Below are 17,514 nucleotides of genomic sequence, written 5' to 3'. Positions count from 1 at the left end.
GTCTCTCAACCAATGTATTCTGACAATGTTTAAATTATGAACGACACTAATAACTTAAAAAACACTAATTCCAGACTTTCCAGGGTCCCCCCACCCTTGGGCCCATGGTAGTCTGCCCCCCCCCCCCCCCCAGTGCTACGCCCGTGTGTGTGCATCTTACTTGTAAAATGTACTCCACACTATCCCTATCAAACATTCCAAACAAATTGATATTCCAATCAAAGCATCAGCGGCAGTGAGTGAAAAGCTTTCATGGAAAATACGCAGACCGACCAGCATAAAAAAAATCAATAAGTGCACACATGCGGTCACAGTGGGGAGCCATTAGGAGCGTCGGGAGCCAAATTCCCTCACATACATCAAGCGTGCGGAAGCACAATAGACTTTTAAATCCTGTTTTTCGACGGCTGACTTGACACGGGGAGGCTTATTGCCATTGTGTTGACACAAATTTGCTTCAACAATCGAGCGGACGGGGGATCAGACGTCGCCCCCGGGGACTTATCGTCGGTCATCCCGCCTGCTTAATGACCTGCGTAACGTGACATTATGACCACGAATTTTTGACGACCGAGTTTACTCTTGATCTCGTTTTCTTTTCAGGCGGACGCCAACACGGACACCAGTGGGCCGCAGATGGTGGGGAGGGAATGTCCCGTTGGCCTTTCCGGCGCAATCCAAGGTGATACCGTCAACCATTTTACAACCTGTGATAATTGTGTTTTTTAAATTATGATAATGAATTTGACTCGCTAACATTAATTGGTTTAAACTTCAACTTGAGGAATCTGCCTCGTGATGACCGAGAGTTTCCTTAATAAAATCTAAATGTGTGCATCCCTATAAGGATCAATATCCTTGTCATGTCAAATATTACGTTATTACAGAATTTATTCATGGAAAAAATATTGAATGTTCTCATCACTTTGTGGAAAATGTTGACTACATAATGTCGTTCCCCCCCCCCCCCCCCCCCCCCCCCCCCGCTGTGCCAGCTGTTAATTGGATAATCAATCTCTCCTAAATTGTAACGGTCTGAGACCTTGGTAGGGAGCTCTTCATCAACGTCACCATGTCAAGCAGCAGCTCCCCGCGTCCTCATTTCCTCCCCTCGGCAAGCCGCAAAGTTAAGGGGAGTCACAGTGGAGGATTTATCTCGGTGAATCTCTCAGGCTCGGAAAACAAAAGAGAAATAATAAAAAGTAATAAAAACCTGTAAAGGCTCAGAGGCGGACAGAAAACAAATGGGCGGCAACGGCTTTCCGGGTGATTTATGTATTTTTACAGGACGGTTCACCGGGGGAATGCACCTCATCTCATATCTGCTACCTTTGACCCTCGGCCAAGCTTTTACAACTTATCTTGTCGGGAACCCCTGGGAGACTCTTATCCCGCCCCTCTGCAGCCTCGACTCTAACAGGCAGATGTTTATGGAAGAGACCGCCCCCCCCCCCCGCCACTTAGCTGACCTGATGGAATTCAGGTGGCAGGAGCGAAGAACATATGGAAAGCCCATTACAGACTGCATTAGAAACGACCTTTTAAGCCCCCGTCTCTGTGCTATATTTCATCTTTTTTGTTTGGGACATTACCTGAGTGAAACGCAGGCTTAGTTTGAGTCCGCACGGATAAGGATGTCTGTTGATGTCTGAATTTGGGGGGGGCAACTCAAACAGATGAGTTGACTGTGTAGAGTTAAAAAGCAAAAAAAAGAAGAAGAAGAAGAAAAAGAAACACACTGGGCTTGTATTTTGAATTCTTTAGCGTTACGCTTGAGGATAACTGCTGATGGGTCGGGGTTGAAGAAAGTGTCTGTATCTATATCAGTGTATCAGTGTTTTGCAGAACGATTTGGTTCCTTTGTAGGAATAAATGGTTTCGACGGGTGCACTTTTATACCATTACTCCTCAAGCAACTCTTGAGTTACAAATACACGTAGACATCTGGGCTATTGTGAGATTTTCGAATAACTTGTGCGGCAGAAAGCAGCCCTCCCCTTTGCACAAATCAGATTACCAGCGCAATGCGCTTTCATTTTTTGGGGGGGGACTCTCATACAGAGAGAGACTCATTTGCATCTGCAGCCCCAACATAAATGTCAGACTGCACTCCCCGGCTCATTAATAATAAAATGGAACATCTCGATCCCGAAGCTTGTCTGGCATTTTTTGGTAATTAACGGACTGACTGTTGTAATTTCAAATGCCGCCCTTAGGGGGTCCAATATGCATATGATAAATATTTAAATCAAAACTCCAGTCAACAATCAGCCGGGGAGAGCCAGATTTCAGGCAGCGGCTATTTATCCAGTGTCAGTCACTGTGAATCTTTAACTGTGAACCCGCTTACACCCTGTAGCAAGGCACAGTTCATGAATGTGTATGGACGTACGCTCATCTGCATATTCAACTTTCGGGTAGGATAAATGAGTCATAAATTAAAAGTAGCGTTTGGTTTCATTTGAAAGTGTAAGTGCACATTATCGCACTTTATTTTTTGCTTTTTTTAGTATTTGTTTTTTTTTAGCAGAGTCACCTTCACAGGCCTCCTGGGTGAGTGAGGCAGAAGAGTAATTTTCCTCATCCACTGGTCCCTAGAGCGAATTTAAGGATTTTAACAACCGCATGCCGAGTTGCAATCGCGTCATTTAGTCCTGATGGTCTTACACATCATTTTAAAACCCCTCGTCAATCACCGCTGCCCCCCTCTCTGCTTGTCTACCCGAACCCATTCAGGGTAAATAAAACCAGGACGGCACATTACATGACAGTGCACCAGTATTTCCCCAAACTGTTTGTCCGGGATCCCTGTAAATGATCATCGCACCTGAGCCAGATATCACGGTTCCTCTGCTGAGATGCAGCAACGGGCGAGTGGAGCTTGTTATCTGTGGCAGGGCGACTTCAATCTATTCAAACTGTGTCGTCGTCCGCCCCCCCCTCCCCCCGCCTGCGAACGCCGCCTGTTGAAAAATACATGATTACGTTGCTTAAGAAAAGACACAGTCTCATCTTCCTCCGGGGTTTTTTCCTTCTTCTCTGGGTGTGCGGATATGATCCGTTTGTTTCCTTCGCCGTCGCCGCCGCGCTCTCATTGTTTAACCAAGAGGGCTCGAGCACAAAGCACAGTGTGAGGGATGTGTGTAGCCGTTCAAAAGATGGGCGAGGAAGCCAGTGCCAACTGTGCGGTGAATGCCATTATCCGCGGCCCCGCATATTGAGCGGCACCGAGGGCATCAACAACAGCGCGTTGTGTGTATCAACCATGCTGTGAGCCGCCTTTCGATTGCATTTCCAAGGGCGGTGTTGGAAAACGCGCTATAGGGGCCAGGAGAAAGAAAACGATATTCTCAATGGGCCTCGGCTCGTGTTTCCTTTCTCGGTGCTGCGAGAGAGAAATAGGGAGAGAGACGGAGAAAGAAAGAGGGAGACGGAGAAGTGAAACCGCCGTGACCTTTAAAATCCACCGAGGAGAGCGAGGGGGTGCTCCCCTCGGGGCCCTCCGGAGCGCTGCAGCCAGCCTGAGGGCCAATAACATGCAATTTACAGTGCAGTTTAAACACGTCGGGGGAGGCCTCGAGTGCGTGACGTCTCGTCTAACTACGACTGAACCTCGAACAAAGAGTTGTTTTCTCTCCGACAAACAGACACGCCGAGCGAGCGGCGCGGATGATAAGAATAGCCGCGTTAAAGTCGCACCTGGTAAGATTTCACAGTGTGTGACCCGTCACCAGTGTTATTCTGGTATATGAGGAAAATAAATTAAAAACGCACTTCCATACATGTGACGTCGTCTGCTTCTTCCCACGGGGATGAAGCGTCACAAACCGAACGCGTTGGTAAACATATGAGCATATGTGCTGATTTTCATAATCCGTTCTTAAAAATGATTTGTGATTTTGTGGCATGAATAGTAACATGGTGCTGCTTTAAAGTAGAAACTGAGCCGGGGATTGTTTGTGGAGTTTCTCATTCATTCAGGTCATAGTTAGGGCTACAACTAACAATTATGTTCCATGTAGATTAACCTGACGATTATCTTCTCGATTAACCGAATAGTTGTTTGGTCCATAAAATGTCATAAAATGTCGATCGTGTTTCCAATTACTCCACGATGAATTTTTGTTTTGTCCAAACACCAAAGATATTTACTTTCATGTCACAGAGGAGCAAAGAAACCAGAAAATATTCACATTTAAGAAGCTGGAATCAGAGATTTTTTCCCCCCATAAAAACTACTTGAACCGATTTATCAATTATCAAAATAGTTTACAGATTACTAATAGATTTATTAATCGATTAACTGTTGCAGCTCTAGTCATAATTATTCAAAAGGGTGTTGACTCAGGAGCAGGTTGTAGATTCTTGAAGACATTTCACATCTGACCCAAGAGACTTCTTCAGATCCAACACCTGATTCGAAGCCCTTTTGAATGGGCCATGGATGTATTTGGTCAAATAGTCTTCACACGTCTTACTTGATGTTGTTATAAAGCAGGCCCGGGTGCCGTATAAACACCGTGACAGAATCAAAAGGCTCAATCCACGATGAAATTCACACAGCTCATATTTTCGGGGAAAATGAGCTTTCAGAACTTTTGCAATTTTGCGATGTCAGAGCAAAACAGTGACCGCAGTCAGCTGTGCTCCCAGCTCGACCCAACCAGACCCATAGTCCAACTGTGCAGGAATTGGTTCGCCTGGAATCTTCTATATTTTTCTTCAGTCTAAATTACAGGGATTTGTTTGGCCTCTCAAATTACCTTATTAATATGTTTGATGCAGATCAGCGCAATTACTTTTGTCTTGCCGAGCATTTTTAGTCAAAGTGTGACCGTCTGTTATTCTCGGCTCGTTTCAGCGCCGGCCGACTAATCACCATTTGCATTTACTAGTGAGTTCTACCAAGTTACAGTGACAGGCTCCAATCCATTAGCTGTAGTTTGCTAATGGATTGGAGCGTCACTTAGAAAACAGTCTGCCCCTCTGATTGGCTGAGCAACCTGTTCTTTTCAGCAGAGCTCCACGGGGAGATTTAAAACTCCACTCAGATGGTTTCTTTTTCTTTATTTGGTACTTAAAACCACAAATACATACTTTCCAAAGATCGAGAAGAAAACTTTGACTGAAAAAAAGTGTAAAAACGTGTGACCTTTAAAATTGCCTGAGTAACTTTTTTGTGACTTTTTCTACATCCACCTAACAAGGGACCTCCTGCAGATCTGCAAATGGCCGTCCCTCTCGCAGACGCAGATGTAGTGCTGTGATTCTGATGTGTGAAAACATCACTGTGGGGCGTACCAAGAGAGTCTACACTCTGCAACACCGACAGCGGCGCTCCAGTAACGTCGCCGTGGGATATTTAACTCATTGATGTATTTTAAAATATTTAGTCTTTCAGTACAATAGTCAACTATCAATCAACTACCATCAACTATAATTAAACCAAAGGTGTCATAAAAACAAATTCTCAAATATATGAATATTGCTCCTTTAATATCAAAACATTTCGAAGCCTCTGACGACGTCCTACAACTTCACGGGACAAACGTCCCAACTCGACTGACGGGTTACGGAGTCCTGGTTAGTTTACACACGTCTGTATTAAGAGAAGGTCGGAGAAGACTGAACCCTGGAAGTTTTTGTTTTTACAGATCTCAACCAGCAAGCTGAAAATAAAAAAGGCTTAAAAAGAAAGAGTTGGTTTATTTTAAGGACTTCGACAAAATCTATTTACAGTGATATTTGTATGCATGTCACTGCACTTTTACCTGAGAGCTGTACTTTTTCTTTCTGAGCTCACAAACTGATCATTTAACTTTGTTAAAAGTAACTTTGGTCATTTCTGTTTATGTTTTCCATTAAAACCCGTCAGTGATGAAAACTAAATCATTCATTCTCTTTCTGCATTTCCACTCCTCTGCCTTTTCTGATCCTACCACTTGCACCTTCCCTCCAGGAACCCCGTTCCACCCGTCCAATCCCCTGATTCACCCTATAACCTTCTGAACACCTGTTGCCCCATTAGCTCCCGATACGGCTCCTTGCACTCGGCCATATTGTCTATCGCTCCATCACAGCTGCACCTTTCTGGCCCTTTTTGTACCTGCCGGTTCTGCCTTCCAGTTTTTGACCTCACGCTTATTTTTGCTCCCTTTTTGCGCTTCTGCGTGGTGTACCTCCTCGTGTCTGTTACCGACCACTTCCTGCCCCCTGACTTTCACCCGCCCGCGCCTGCTCTACCTTTAAAAAGAAAGAAGGTGAACTCTTTGAACTTCTTATCGACGTCTCCACGTGATCCGAGTCGCGGCGCTGATGAAAGCAAAAAAGGGGCTGAATGAGAGATTGCACCGTGTTACAGCAGCCAGCGGAACAGAGGCCGAACATGACGTCCTGACTGTGGCTCCATTAGAAACACATTGGCCGGTATAATACTTGGCTCGGTTTGCAGTGAACAGATTGTGGAAAAGCCCTGAAATGTACACACCGCAATCACAACAACGGCGTTAACAAGAAGAGTACGATCAGGTACTGTAAAGCTCCAACAATGTGAGGAGTAGATAAAAAAGATGCTTGTCAATATTTGAGCTGCTACAGAACTGTGTGTGGTTGCTACGGCAACAGGGAGAGAGGCTTCAACTTAAACTCTTCATCTGCTGCATGAACACAAACACATAATCAAAGACTGCGGTTAAATCTACAAATCGTTCATGTGTTTAGACATCAAATATACTGTATACAGGAAGAGTTAAAGGTGCCATATTATACAAAAAATATATCACTTTTTCAGTGTTTGTGTACATAAATGTGTGTATCTGTAGAGCCTGCCGGCCCACAAACTGTGACAAAGGACCACCCTGTCGTTTTTTTGTAAAAAAAACCCCGTACAACCTGTTTCTGAACGACTGGTTCAGATTTCTCTGCCACTCTGATGTCACAGTCGGACTCTTTTGGGGGGTAACCCCGCCTGAAATCTGATAATATCCACTTCTCTGGTGAAGGGGCGTGGCATTTTCCTACACTTTTTGAAATCGGTTGACCAATCACAACAGACTGGGCCAGCTGACCAATCAGAGCAGACTATTGTTAGATGAGGGGGCGGGGCTAAATTAAATCCATGCGTTTTAGACGGAGGGTGAAAAGAGGAGCTGCAGGAACGGGCAGTATAAGGACACTGATGCCTTTTCTGAACATTAGAGCATGGAAACCTTTTCAAGTGGTAACCCAAATCTAAAGTATGAAACTGAATATGAGCGTAATATGTCACCTTTAATGTGTCACTAGGGTTTACAGTTTTCTCAAGGTTTCGTTTTCTTTCTGTTTTTTGTGGTCTGAAAGCAGCTTAAGATATGTCTCAGGCCATGGTAACAACAGGAATTATTTTGTCACTGAGATACTGTAGGGCAACACCTGACATTTTGGGTCATATCTTAAGACTTGACATTTGAGTCATACCTTCAAAAAAATACCTAACATTTTAAAGATACGTAGGTCAGATGGAGATGAGAACGCAGGTTTTGGGTGAAACAGCGCGTATAGGTTGTGGATTGCTCAGCCTTGGCGGAGGTCTGCGCTCTCTGAGTGCTCTCGTGTTGTCACAAGAGGCTGTTAGCTGCCACTCACTCAGATGACTCATCACAGGAAACAATGAGGTATAATTTGCTTCTGGTCAAAGTTTCTGTTTTATTGTTATTTGATTACGACTGAGTTGAGTGTGGTTCCATGTGAAGGGTTGAATTATTTTTATTGTTCAGCAGACAAACAAGAAATGTATTTTCCTTCAGGAAATAAGCCCTTAAAATCACGTTGTTTTAGAAGTATTGGAATTAAACTAACATGTAAAACTTACTGACAACAAAATAATACTGACTACAAACTTGTAAGTTTGACTAAATCTTACAACGACCTGAATAAATCTTTATTCAGGTCGTTCAGGTACACAAGAGTATATTTAGATGAACATGCATCTAATCTTTTTTTTATGATAGTTGTATTTTTTATGTGCAAACACAAAAGGAGAGTTTTTATTATAACTATTATATTATAGCTACTCGATTGTAACTGTTGCGATTTCCGGCTGACAACATCTGCTGTACTCCACCAGGGCTGACGTCATCCACTTCTAAAGCCCACTCTTAAGGACGAGGCCCTCAAAGTGCTTCTGACAAATAGACACATGTAATGAGTTCTAATAATAATAACCCTGTTGTGTACTGTTGACCAACATGCAGCAGGCTATATACTGTTGAAAAAAAAAAAAGCAACGATGACATGAGAATAACTTTGTGCAATCGTACTTCAAATTGAAAAGAAGAAGCCGAAAATAAAATATTACAGATCCAGAGATGCTGGGAAGATGCAGACAACAAGGTCGGCCTGTCATGATATCACGGCTTACTCTCAGTGATGACGACAGTTAGCCAGCACCACTCCGGTATAATTAAAACCAGCTCACTACACTTAGTAATGAATCTACTGAGAGCAGCTCAAACTCCACACAGACAAAACAGATTTTTTTGACATAATTTGCGAACTCATCCATTATTCAACTATCTATATCGTTTTAAGGTTCGCAGGGTGGGGGGCTGGAACCAGTCCTAGCTGACATTTGGGCGAGAGGCAGGCTTCCACCCAGACAGGTCGCCAGCCCATCGCAAGGCCAACATACAGAGTCAAACAACCATTCACTCTCACATTCACACCTACGGTCAATTTAGAGTCTCCAGTTAGCCTAACCCCAATCTTTGGACTGTGGGAGGAAGCCGGAGTACCTGGAGAAAAGCCACGCAGATATGAGGAGAACAGGCAAACTCCACACAGAGGTCGGGGTCCCGGCTGGTTGGTTGGTTGGTTGGACCCAAGAACCTTCTTGCTATGAGGTGAAAGTGCTGACCACTGTACCGCCGTGCCGGCCTGGATCGCAAGTACCTCATACCGAACTTCGAACAGCCCATCTTGCAGACATGTGCTAGGAGCAATCAAATTTGGGGTTAAATGAGAGTCTGCCCAGCTGTATGGATTTCATCTTTCCCAATATCATAACTGTATATTTGTGTCTCCGAATATCTATCTGGTCTTTCTGGCGTGTCACCGGCAGCGATATGACGGCGCTCTCACACAGAATTTCCTTTTAGTAACGCATCCTCGCGTTCTCCCCTCGACAGGGACGCGCAGCGAGGTCCCCCTGCCTTGTCCCTTTTACGGAGCTATAGGATATCTGAAAGTAATTACAAGCTGCAGATCTAGCGGGGAAACGTCGCCGGGGTGCACGCCGTGGTGGTCAGCGTTAAGAGGCATTAACGCTGACCACCACGACATCTCATCATTATCTCCGCAACAATCTGAGGCTCGATAAATTGCAAATTAAAAATCGCCGGCGTTCTCTTTCTCTCTCTTCGGGAGATTTATACATTAAAGTGCGGCAATAAAGAAGGGATCCGCCGAGGTTTAAGGTCACGTTGAGAGAGCGCGCAGAGTAATGGAATATAGAATGAGCACGGCGGCTGATTAAAATAGCTCTGCACTGTGCACTACGCCGTTTGGTATCAGGTGTTTTTTCATCAGCCTAGCGTGTGTGTGACTGGTGATCTACTCACTTCATATATACAGCATGCCATGTACTCGTGGGTGCCGTGCTCATCTTTTCTCATTAGGCGCGAACGTCTCTGCTCTTTTGCGGCATGTTCCTATTTAAGAGACAACAAGGGGAGCACGGATAGCATTTAAAAGCCAATTACTTTCCAGAGAGCTTGTTTAACAAGCATAAAAATTGTAGTATGTATATATACATATATATATATATATATATATATATATATATATATATATATATTCTTATACCACCAGTCTCCCACCAGTTTTGCATCTTTGATCTGCCTCAGTGTTGGAACTGTACACACATTAGCAAACCCCCCACCCCGGCCTCTCCCCATCCCTCCACCCTGGCCTTTGAGGAGCCATCCATGCTTTCTTACTTTCACATTTAATCCAATTCATTATTGTGCCCCCCCCCCCCTCGGTACACTCAGCTGTCAGGGGAGACAAAAGCCCTGCCAGATATGGATGCTTTTTTTGTTCCCTCGGATTTGTGCTGCCCTCCCCTGGGGATACTGCAGCAACCCGCCTCAACCCCATCTCACACACACACACACACACACACACTCACACCCTCCTCCACTTCCACTCATTCAAGGGGGGGGGGGGGGGGGGGCGAGAGACAAAAAAAATACCTGGGGCTGTTCATTGTGTCACCTCGTCCACGGGTGGAAATTCAGAAAGGATGGAGCTGAGCACGGTCACAGCGGAGGGCATATTCTATTCAGGGTCATGCTAATTGAATGTAAAAAAAAAAAAGGAAAAAAAGGAAAGTGAAGATATTAACTATTGATTGATGAATATTGCATAAAAGAATAAAAGAAAGGATGAGAGGGGGGGTTGATTATGATTGAGGGAATGTTTTTAATGGTAATACCAGCCAGTATCTTTTTTTTAATAAATTGTCCATTATATATTCACATTGTTGTCGCCACGAAACTCCGAGATACTGCTAATCCACTTTGCCAAATATGTTTTGCAGGAAACATAACCGGTGCTTGGATTAGGTTGAATGGCACATTCTTTCTTGTTTCTTTTTTGGGTCCAACCAGGTTTCACTCCCTTCGTCTCATTCTTTTACACTTTACGATACCAAAATGCTTTATTATTATTAAAGTTGCAGATGGATCATGGTTTATAATCGCATCCTGTCTAATGCCTCAGGTCACCAACTGACTTTGTCAATGTGCTTTGAGTTGGCAGGTGAGAATTAGACTCATTTTCTCGTAGACTTCTATAGAAACTGACCCAGTGGAGTCGCCCTCTGCTGGTCATTCGACAGAAAACTGTTATTTTAGGCACTTCTGCATCGGCTTCACTTTCAGTCTACAGCAGAGCTGCAACAGTTAATCGATAAGTTATCGACTTCTAAATTATTCGCCAACTATTTTGAGTAGTTTTCATGGAAATAAAGTCAAGATTCTCTGATTTCAGCTTCGTAAATGTGAATATTTCCTCTGTGACAGTAAACCAATTATCTTTGGTGTGAGGACAAAACAAAACATCATCTTGAGGGTTTTTGGGGAACACGATTGACATTTGTCACCATTTTACGGACCAAACATTTAATCGATTAATCGAGAAAATAGTCGACAGATTAATAGATTATTAAAATAATCGTTAGTTGCAGCCCTCGTCTACAGTACGAGGCTGACTCGTAACAATCCTTCCGTATCCACTGTATAGTGAGAATAGATTTGCTATCCGCATTTGCGTGAAAGCTACAGATCACAATCGCTCGTCGGCGATGAAACCAAACAAAAGTGAATTATGTATGAAATGTAAATATTGCGCCCTCCGTAGAGGAACCGACAAAGCAGCGTGTCTGCGGGGACTCGTGATGGAGTGACACAGCCCGGGTCTCTCTGATCTGTTGTTGTTTTGTGTTTCACTCTGAAGTTTCCCCCCCCCGGTAGAAGAGGGGATTGTTGTTCAACGCCGCGGTTTCATCTTGATATGAGCGGGGCATTGACGGTGTCGCGGACTGAATGTTTCATTTTGTTCAGGCTGATGAAAAAGGAACATCCCGGCCCAGCGCGGCGTTCGGGGCAAAACAAACGAGGAACAAAACACCTTTTCCTACCAGACACTTAACGCGGTTCGTTCAAAAAGGAGCGACTGACTGTGTCAGCCGTCGCTCCTCGGTTTCATGCCGGGCCCCCCCGTCCACCAATTACCCAGCGTGAGTGATGGGGCGCTGGTGTGGAGAGCTCGGGCCCAGGCCCGGGGGTCACCGACGCTACGTGTCAATTAACCACACGGCCACACATGGGATCTGCCATGGCCCTTATCTCGTATTTATAGAAGAACACGGAGACAAACACGGCGCGTCGCCAAGAGGCGAGACCCGCGGGGTCAGCGGTTGCTGCTGCTGATATTTGCAGCTGCCGCACGGGGAAAGGGAATGGGGGGGGGGTATATAGTTGGGGTTCAGTTTCTTGGCTTGTTAGGCCTTTTGGGTTCAGGGAAAAGCCACACCTACAAGTTTCTTTGGTCCAAAACCTTGTTGGAAAAGTCAACTTTCCTATATTTCTCTTTATATAAGTTGCAGTCACAAGGGTGACAGATTCCCAAACACATACATACGACAGCTGCCTCAGTTAATGATTGGAAATCGGCTGCTAACTTAACCGCCAACTATTTTGATAATCGATTAATCGGTTCAAGTAGTTTTTATGAAGAAAAAGAGTCAAATTTCTCTGATTTCAGCTTCTCGAATGTGAATATTTCCTGGTTTCTTTGCTCGTCTGTGACAAGTGAACTGAATGTCATGGGTGTGTGGACAAAACAGAACATCATCTCGGGGTTTTATCGGGGATTTTATTCATGGTCCAAATTCATCGAGAGAATAATCGACGGATTAATCGATTTTGAAAATAATCGTGAGTTGCAGCCCTAATACATTTAAAGGGTTCTTCCAGATCCTTGTCATCTGGGACCAATCACACTCCTCTGTTTTAATTGATATCTTAGAGGAAGAGGCCGGAAAGATTAGCGATCTTGGTGAGAGTTAGAACAGGAGCTCAACATAAATTTCATTTCCATCTGTTAAATATAAACCTGGAGCAGGAGGAAACAGCTTTGCCTAGTTCTTCTGTTCACAGGTGACACTATCCGCCTCCAAAGCTTTTAATAAACGCAATCTCATTTGTGTAATTCATACAAAAGCTGAAGTGTTAAAAACCACTGGAGTCTCCGCCAGTTGCCTGGCAACCCTCACCGCTACGACAGGGGCTGTTAAGCTCCGTCTTTGTGTTGGCAACCACCTTCATCTTCACACTTTTTGGTGAATAAGACTGCTTAAGATATTCATTTGATAGTTGACACAGCTCCTGTGTTTGTCGCTGGAATCCGGTTTTTTATTTATTTTTGAAGGGCAAATTTGTCCCAACATGAAAAGAAAAAAGACGATTGACAAGAACGAGAGAGGCCGTATTTTCAAGTTTACGCAATGTCAAAGACATTCACAAATATCCAAAGTGTGTATATGCGGTTGTTCAATTATAGTTTTTATCAAAATATATCCTTTGCATGATGCAGGGAACGTCACTCATGACCGTTGTTTCTGATAATATTAACATGTTCCGTCCATATGAAGATTAATTAAAGTGTCAGGTACATGTACGCTGTACTGCTCTGCCCACCTCATCACAGTCAACAGCAGATGTTGGGTCCAATGACAAAAGAAATATGGCTGATTTCTCCTTCTGAGCAATCTCCCCGCTGCACACCAGCCTGCGACGTAATGAGCCTCCAGCAGATTAAAAATTGTAATCCCTGCGCTAATGGCCGAGGCGTTCCTTGTCTTCCCTCGTTATGGAGATTTAATGCAAACAGAGGAGCGCTCAAATCACTTTCTTTCTTTTTTTTTTATGACGAGCGAAACGCAATCAGAGCTTGCATTAAGAGGTTCGTTAGGTGACTCTCGGGGCTCGCGCGGGCTCCGAATTTGCATCTTAAATCTGAGGACTAACGGCGCAAAAACACACACTGCCTATGCAGATTGGCCTCATTACGGAGGCTCCCGTCTTCCTCCCGAAACGGCCCCGCTGACGGCGCCTGCGCTTGACAAGGAGAGCCACGTGACGCATGATAATGCGCAGCGGTCGGGACTGACATGAAAACGACAAGGTCGAGGCCCCCGCGTTCCAGCCGCGGTGGCGCCGACGCAGTGCGATATCCAAGCGCTTTGTGAGCGCGCCGCCGTCCAATGAGCGTTTGATTGGACTCATATACTGCAGCCGCCCTTTAGCACACTCGCACAATTGCCTTTCAGGCGCCATAAAAAGGACTATGAATATGAATATGGGGTTAGCTGAACACTTACAAAGCCAATGCAGGGGAAAAACACCAAAAGGTCAGTTTGTGTTTCATCAAAGATATATTGACGTGTGACAGAGGTTCATAGAGATCCGCTCTAACAACCATGAAGACCACTTGTCCTTACTACCTTGCATACGACCGGGGCTGCAAACCCAACGATTATTGTCATTATCGATTAATCTGTCGATTATTTTCTCCAATAATCGATTAGTTGTTTGGTCCAGGAAGTGTCGTGAAAATTGGCGGCAAATGGCGATCGCGTTTCCCCAGAGCCCGACATGACGTTTCGTTTTGGCCACAGACCAAAGATTTTCAGTTTACTGATGTAGAGGGGCAAAGAAACCAGACAGCATTCACATTCACGAAGGGGAAATCAGAGAATTTTGACTTTTGGTGTTGCCCACCATAAAAACTACTTGAACCGATTAATGGATTATTAAAAACCACATGTTTCTGTGTTTGTCTTTATTCCGAGAAGCTTCCGAATCAGAGACTTTCCTCAAGAAGCTCATCTAATATTTACCAGACTTAATAGTCAAAGACATTACTCAAACATCGGCCTCACGTGCCCCATACGCCCCCCCCCCCCCCCAAGAAGAACGAGCCACAATAACCTCGTCTCAAAGTGAATAGTAGTTCACACGAAGGGCCGAGGGAGGAGCCACAAAACGGAGCCGCTGAGTTTATTTCCCGTGAGTCTATTAGCGCTGAAGTAGCCATAGACACATTAGGCCCAGAAGCGGGATAAGCCTCGTGTGATCCACGGCTGTTTGTGGTGCCCCAGCATTTTAGGAAATCTAAACAGAATTCTTCTTTTATTTTTGACCAACGCACAAACTGAGGCCATCTCCAAAGAATCCCCCAAATGGCCTAAATTCCCTTCAAGTGGACTCGCTTTATTTCTTTTCTCTCTCTCTCTCTCTCTCTCACCGTCCACCATCCTGTTTTTACCCCTCGTTTTTATAAGCCCACATGAGACGAAGGAGGCAACGTTGCCCGTCTTCCAAATGGACTTTTCATTAGGGGCCCACAGAATGGGTTCGGGTCACAGCTGATCAAATCTCAAACAATGGAGCTGCTGGCTCCGCTCCAGGTCTTTGTTTACTGGTGTGAGTCCAGGTGTGTGTGTGTGTGTGTGTGTGTGTGTGTGTGTGTGTGTGTGAGTGTGTGTGTGTGTGTGTGTGTGAGTGTGTGTGTGTGTGTGTGTGTGTGTGTGTGTGTGTGCGCGCGTACGCTGGCTGGACCTGCGCCCGCCTGCGAGCATATGAGCCCGAGTGTGATCCGACGCATTAAGTATGTAACTGTGAAATGTGGGGGCATTAGTGAATTATTACAGAAGGCCGTGAAGACGACAGCTGCAGAGGTGGTTTGTTTCACACGGACCAGGGAGTTGCTGCTTCGTGGAAAACAAAGCTGGAATGAATTGGGTCGAGAGGGTAGACGCCACTGTCTCGCTCCTCTCGTGACGAGATGACGTACAAAGTCAATGTCAAACGCATCGACGCGAACGACGCGAACGCGGCAATTCACACCGTTCGCTTAACTTGCTCGAGTTTTTTTAAATATTCAAACTCGGGGCGACATATCCAGGATGACGCGCTGTCGCCCAAGAGCCGATCGGCGTTGAGATCCCACCGGAGAACGCAACGATATTCTCTGGTTGAGTTCAACTCGCAAGGAGGTAACTGAAATCGGGCGTGGACGCGGCATTAAGGCCCCTCCCCCCCAACAGCCCAGTTAGCTTAGCATCCATTTTTGGAAACAGCTAGCCCGACGTTATCGGAAAGTTGAAAAAGAAACATGAGACTGCGTCACGAAACTGCGGGCGGGGTTCTGAAGCCCCTCCCACCACGCCGCCGGCTCGATCGCACCTCCCGGTGCAAGTGGCCGTAGTCTGATTTGTCTGCTGTAAATTTGTGTTTATGCACGTTTGGATTTTCCAACCGAACCGTCGGTCACGCGTCGTCCTGCTAAACTGGAACATTTTCTCACTCGTGACTTTTTCTCAGCACGCGTAGCTGCTGGTTATCAAATGTCAACAAAAAAAAAATCCACGTCTCTGCACCGTAACACGGTGTAATGTTGCGTGACTAATCGCGTGTCAGTGCATATTTGAGTTCCTTCTGCTCCCTTTTCCCCCATAATTTCATGGACATTACGAGGAAAAGAGAAAACTGTCCCATCAAAAATCTTTTTTCTCTCTCTCTCTCTCTCTCTCTCTCCCTCGCCGATTTTACTGTAGTTCTTTGATAGTGAAAACAAATGAGTGTGTAATGCGAATGTGGCGGCGGGACATTAAAGCGGTCAGGGGTTGTAGACCAGACACTGATCGAATCAGTCCGGGGGGACGGAGTTGTGCCGTTTGACCTGATTGTGGTGATATTGCTCGTGACAGCTAAACCACATCACCGGGACGCGTGACTGCACCGTGGCACTTTTTGGCGCCTTCCAAAGCCGCCCGCGGTTCTTCCACTTCAAGACTCGCGCTAACTGCGCATTGTGAGGGGGAAGTCCAGATGGCAGCGCCCCCGTCAGGATGAGGGAGCTGGCTGACGTTTGTTTCTCTTTCTGTGTGTGGTCCCCCCCCCCCCCTTCCTTGTGTAAAAACACATATTATTCTTTTGTTTCTTCCTTTCCAGAAGTCAGGCCTGTCAAGGCCAGTTTACAACCAAACACCTTTCCCCCCTCTCTCTCTCTCTCTCTCTCTCTCTCTCTCCCTCTCTCTCTCTCGTCGGTGCTGCCGGGAGGTCAGAAGGTCACCGTGCCGCCGCATCTCGGGTTCCGCCTGTGATCGAGTGGGAGTGGGCACGAAAAATGTAAACGTTCTAATGAAGTGATACACTTACGCTCTGAATACATTTCTTGCGCGGCCGTGAGTAGATGTCAGAACAGCGGGCTTCAGGTCATCCATTGTCAAAATGTTACGTGTCACCCGTATCTAAGTGCCTTTTCTTTTTTTGTCGACCAGATAATACTTAAACTTAAGCTGCTGCATTTCACTGCACACAGGGTTAATAGCTACTTTTCGTTTTGTTTTCCGCACAGTGAGTTCGTACCATGCACCTCCGGCAAATCATTTCCTCTTACAACATGAATGCCGGTAAATTATGCACTCATGATGTTTTATTTTTTTATTTTTTATTCATGCCGCTCACGCTCAAGGTTTTCAGAGTAAAACCCAGTTAAACTCATTCATAGCACATAATGACACCATCTGATTACAAGGAAAAGAAATAGAATTTGCACAGGGTCTCGGAAAGCCGATGACAAAGTGGTCGATCGTCCTCTTGAGCGTCAAATAGCTGATTGAAACCAACAAACACTACAAACTGCATCTGGAATGACTGTTGCTACCCACAACTGCTACTTCTACTACTTCGGATTGATGGATTGAGGCTTAAATATCGCTGCCGCAATGAATTGTGGGTCGTCTATTTGTCCTTTCCTTTCGCGTAGGAAGCTCCGTGGTGAGGTCGAAGTGTCCTTCCTATCTACCGTTCCTTGACCTCAGTGGAAAAAAACATCATGAGGTCAAGGACGGGTGTAAAGGACTCTAGGAAAAGCCGACAGCGCTGCTCAGAGCATCCGACTCCACTT

This window comes from Scophthalmus maximus, chromosome 9 (genome assembly GCF_022379125.1).
Source record: "Scophthalmus maximus strain ysfricsl-2021 chromosome 9, ASM2237912v1, whole genome shotgun sequence".
In the NCBI taxonomy this organism is placed as follows: Eukaryota; Metazoa; Chordata; class Actinopteri; order Pleuronectiformes; family Scophthalmidae; genus Scophthalmus; species Scophthalmus maximus.
The sequence above is the reverse complement of the archived record's forward strand: the minus strand, read 5'-3'. Positions refer to the sequence as shown.